This window comes from Thalia democratica, chromosome 6 (genome assembly GCF_965202585.1).
Source record: "Thalia democratica chromosome 6, ktThaDemo2.hap1.1, whole genome shotgun sequence".
In the NCBI taxonomy this organism is placed as follows: Eukaryota; Metazoa; Chordata; class Thaliacea; order Salpida; family Salpidae; genus Thalia; species Thalia democratica.
Window position 1 is genome coordinate 6,222,399 of NC_139170.1, and position 6,000 is coordinate 6,228,398.

A 6,000-nucleotide genomic window follows, 5' to 3' on the forward strand; every position below is an offset into this window, starting at 1 on the left:
CCAGTTATTTCATTTCGTAATTGTTTAAAATTTTACTTATAATACATTAAAAATAACATACTTCACTGCTAGGGTAACTTGAAGTATTTTGTTGTAAATGTTTTTTCAGATAAACTCTAAAATATTTTTTTTTTTAACCTTTTTAATTTTAATTAGTTCAGTACATATTTATTATTTTATTACTTACAGTTTTATGTAACAAACTTTGCATTTTAATAAATTTAGTTGTGTTCTAAATCTTCACAAAATGTTGTTCTTTTGCTTTTTGAAGTTATAGAACTAATAGTTTTATCACTAACTGTTTTGTGAAACAACTTAAGTAATTATATAAACTACTTCTTTTTTAATTAAAATGTGTTCAAAAAAATATTTATTTGTTTTATTAGTTCTTTTAAATTTATTTAGTTTTGAACAAAAAAAAATTCTGGTTATTATTTATAGTCATGTTTATTAAAAGATCAAACATTTTAAAAATTATATACTGTAGCAGTTAACTTTTAAAAGTGATGTATGTTAAAATATTAATAGTTTCAATAAAAAAATCCTCCTTGTATGGTTTTTTTTACAATTTGGTGTTATTTTTTAGACAGAAAAATTAATTAAGTGGCTTAAAAATAAAAAGCAGTTACTGTTTAAAGCAATTTGTTTTAATTGCTTTAGAGTTTCTTTATGTTTTAAGCCAACTTTAAAATCTACAATGTTATTACTGATGTTTTTTCTATTTATTTTTATTAGTTAAGAGTTTATTTAGTTTTAGTCTATTTAAACTATTTTTTACATTAAATGTAAAATTTTACTAACTTAGTATACAAACTTTTTTTTTAATTTTAGAAATAGTAAACAGTTTTTCATTCAGTGTTTCAACTTATGAATTGTTGGTTTTGTTAAAACTTATTTGTCTTGTTAATTTCTGATTTACTAGTTTTTTAGAAATGCTTAAACAAATCAGTTGTATAAACCAAGCTTATGTAACATTTTTAAATATTTTTAAATTCATATTGTATTTTTATTAAACCTCTATTTTCGTTCAGATGTTTAAAAATAATTGAATGTTTAAAACTAAGTTAAATTTTTACCTCGTAACTTGGAAGATTTTTTTAATAGAACATTTTGATATTTGGTATTTTTGATCTTAAAATGCACTTTAAGCTGTATCTTTTTTTATAGATTTTCTTCATACTTAATTTAAAGTTATTCATAATTTTTTTATCACAAAAGCTATTATAGAAATGAAGTTTTGAAGCTACAAATGTAAGCTCTACTTTCTATGAGAAAACTACCTTTTAGAAAAAAATAGTGTAGAATTTTTTTTAAATCTATTTGATTAGTCTTTTTAATTTCACAGTAGATTATTTGATGTTTTTTGACCTTTTTCTTATTAATTTTTCAATAAAATACCTAAAATAGTGACATAAAACATTTAGTTATGAAGCATAAATAGTACTACCTATTATTTTTTGGTTTAGTTTTAAGAAGCACCAATAGAAGCAATTTAATTCTAATAGCTTTAATCCATTTGTTTTTCATTATTATGTTGAACAAAAAAGATTAAAAGACCAGCTTAAAATTTAAAATAAATTCTTTTAGGTGTTTTATATTGTAAAATAAGTTTTACTGTTTATAAGATGTGTTTTTTAGTTATGTAAATAGTTTTGCAGGATTTTAGACAGTGAACTATTACAATTTCTGCAATTACTTTGATTTGTTTTTATTATTTGTATTTTTTATATGTTGACTATGATAAAGCTTAAGTTTTTAATATATTCTTTTTAGCTAGTTTATCGCAAATTTTTTTCAACAAGTTACTTAATATATTTAAAGTATTGGAAAAAATACTTAAATTAGCTACAAAAATTAAATTTTAAGCTAATGAATTTTTTACATTTAAAAGTTTTCTGTACCCTAAAGGTAAATGTACTGAATTTGTATACGTCCAATTATTAGAAATAATATCTTTTTTTTTAAGTTTATCCAAAAATTCTGTTCACTGTAGGAATATGTACAAACTAAAAAAACTAAAGAGTTTTTTGTTTATAAAATTTATTATAAAACTGATAAATAACCTTTTCATTAAATACATTTACTAAACTTCACTTTGTATTCAAAATAAAAGTCTAAAACTATATAAATATTACAGTTCAATACTAAATTAATGTATTTTTTTAATTACTCTTTTAATAATAAAAAAAAGTTTTTATCCAATATTATCGTTAAAATTTAAATTAACATTTATTACAAAAAGGTTACATACTTTGAAGTTACTGTAAATTATAAAAAAATATCATAGTCTAAACATTAAGTACAATTTCATTTACAGATTTTTAAAAGAATCGTCTTTTAATAAAAATAGAAAAACAATTTTATGATTTACTTTTTTTAAAAAAAAAAGTGTTTATTACTGCTATTTTGAGACTGAATTTACAGAAATATAAAATTAAAGTTCTCAATTAAGAAATGATTTCTTTGATTAGAACATTTAGTAGATTTAAAAGTTTTTCTTCAATTTTCTAATGTTTTTATATATTTTTTTAAATAAATTAGAAAAAAATTACTCATTTAATAATAATATTTTGAAGCAAATATTAAACTTAAATTCACTTAACTTAAAATTGAAAAAGTTACATACTAAGCAATCTTTTCTTATTTTAAATCCAAACTTAAACAGCAGTGCGAACTCAATATTTGCAAATTTAACCGACTGTGCGAACTCAAAAAACGCGAACCTAATTGATAGACTACTACATTTGAAAATTTTAAGTATGAACAGAAAACTGCAAGCAACTTTCAAATCAGCTAAAAATGATACCGGAATTTGTACTTTTAGTTTGCAATAATTGTTCTTTTATTATTTTAGTATAAAGAAGTTAATTTCAGTAAACTGAAAGTTAATAAGAATAGCACTATAGTATAGTGATTTATTTGTAAACTATTTTATTTGCTGAAATTCAAAGAAAGCCAAACTTAGCTCTTTTGCGATATTTAACGGTTAAAAATTTATATATTTAAATTTTCCTGTAGAAGTTGAATGAGGGCAAAAATAGCAGAAAAATTCTGGCAACTGTGGTTAGGGGTAACAGTGATAGTAAATTTTAACGTTGATAAATAAAATCAACAATTATAACAGTTTAACTCGTGCAAAATAACGCCATGCAAATTTTCCGTCGTGCAAATTTTTCCCTTCGTACATATTTGAAACGTACCCACATATTATGTTTGTAGAAAAAACAAAAAAGTACTTCAAATCAATACAAAGAACTAAAAGAAGCTATAAAAAGTTTTTAATGTCTATTTTATTCTATTTTTATATTTCAGTTTTCATTTATTTTTAATTATTACTTTTCTGATATCAGTTTTTGATGTTTCTAACAACTAGACTCATTTAACTTTTAATTAAGTTTAGTTGTTCCTAAAGAATATTTATAGTTTTCAATACTTGAATTTGCTTTCTAAAACTTTGTCGTTAATTATTTGCTTTTTTAGTTTGTTTTATTCATTGAATTTAAGTAATTAATTGTTTGATAATTAAAGTTTGTATTAAATTTACTGGTTTTTTTTTCTTGTGTTGTTTTTTATTATGTTTCATAAATCTTGTTCTTTATTTTAGTTTATTATCATTGATCATTAAAACAAAATAACTTTTAGTGATATTTTAACTTTTTTTTGATTTATTATATTATAGTGAGTTGAGAGTTGAGACATATTTAAATTTGCATTTATAAATGTGAGATATCAGAAAACATTAATAAGAAAAGTGCAAAGTATCGTATGTTTTATTAAATAGTCAACGGGGGTAATGTCTAAAAATCTTGGGAAAATATTAAAAAAAAATCTGCCAAAATACGAAAACTTGTTTGGAAAACCTTGATTTAAACTGTGTTTACCTTATTTAAAATAAAAAATAATGTTTTCAAACTTTTTAATTAAAAGTATTATTATAAGCCAAATTTATGTTTTATTTGTTTGTATACTGTACAAATTAGAAATACAAAAAAATCAAGACAAAATTATTTGACAATATATTACATATTGAGTAATTAATTAAACTAATAGTACATATCTGTTATACAGCTTTGTTATAAAAACAACTACATAAATCTTCAAAACGTGTTAAGATAAGTGCTGGAAAAAATTTATAAAATTTTCTTTACTTGAAAAAATATCATTTTGCTTTGAAAATTAATAACTTATTTATCCTTTAGGTACGAACTACTGTTTTTTTTTTCGAAAAGATATATACAACCTTTATTATTTAACTAACCTAAAGGTATCTTTTTTTTACTTATTGAAGTAGTTTTATAATCATTTACATGACTAAATACAGGGTTTACTCCCTTGATATATTTACAATTTTACAAAAAAAAACTCAATTTTAAACTCATTAGTTATAAAAGTTTAAATAGAAATTCGAAGCTTGAACTTAAACTAACAGTCTTTTTAAACTGGATCAGTTTTCATTACATTTTTTATATTTTTTTGTTTATATAAAGTTAATAAAAACGCAATTAGTTTATACATAACAACTAATAAAATAATCTTACTTTATTTTAAACCTTAGTTTGAATAGTAAATAATTATTGTTTTGGAAGAAATAGTAGCATATTTTTACTTAAAGTAAAGTTTTCAAATAGAAAATTACTTTTTTCAAGAAGTATTTTATAAATTAATTAGCTTTTTTGACTTTTTTCTGTAGTTATTTTATAATGCATTGGTTTTAACAGTCTATTCTAAGTTTTTGATTGTTCAAAAATATTAATAAGCATTCAAAATACCTATGAAAATTTACCTTGATTTTTATTTTGAAATTAAAATTAGAGTTCCTTTATAGATCTATTTATTGAATCATTTTTTAATAGTAGTACCATTAGTTGTCATACTTCTAGTTTAGAAGTTGTAAAATAAAATGTTTTTTATTACTAAGTTAAATAAATGTTTTTTGTATATGTGTCGGCCATGGATTTCAACCATGCAACATTTCTCTCTGAATTTTCAAGCCGTCATTAGGACCCCTACACTATCAAGCCCTTGTTCTAGATTAGAATTTCAACAGTACTGACTTCATATTCTTCTGAAATAGAAATAAATTGTAAAAATGAATTTGTCATGAAAATAATTATTTTTTAATACTTTTTGTAACCAATTAAATGTTTTGTTTTACAAAACCTATCAATAGTTATGTCTAGAGCGGGAGGCTTTTTGTGGTCAAAGGTCAAGTTTAGAAAATAAAAATATTCACAGTTTTAGTTTTTTTTTTCTTAATATAATACCCGAAATTTCTAGTGTTAGTTAACAATTTTTCGTAAGTTGTACCTTTTTTGCTCCTGATTTCAAGCCCTGGGATACCTTGTATAAGTTCTTTTTTTGTGGTTTCCGACCGCGGTTTTACCTTTCATTGGCTGAATCCGACTTTAAATAAAGACATGGTCGTTTCGGTTTCAGATATCGAAATTTCAGCTTTAAAAAAAAGAGTACCATTTTTAAATTTAGAAAAAATATATATATAAATACAAGTTCAAACAAATATATATAACATTTTTCTAAGCTTAAATTACTAATTTCGACACTACATTAGTCATTATAAAAATACCGGCTGTTATACTTCTTTTTGAACTAGTACCTAAAAGTAAATGTACCACCCTCTTTTCTGAATTAATCATAAATTATTCAAAATGTAAAGTTTCAACAATACAAAAACAGCTATGTTTTAGTTTAGCTCTACCTACATTTAAAATGATAAAATGACTAATGCAAAATCTGCATGTCGAAAAATATTTTTAGAAAGCTGCAACTTATAATTTTGCAACTTTTTCCTAGAAGACTATCTTAACTCGGTTTAAAGAATAAGCTTGATAAAGTCTACGGCAGGTTTTCCCAAACTTTTTTTCAAATGGTTCCCTTTAAAACATTAAAAAAGCCATAGCCCTCTCTAATAAGGTTACTCAAAAATTTACCAATAAAAACACCTAGAACCATTTTTTGCTCTTCATACACAACTCAAGAATA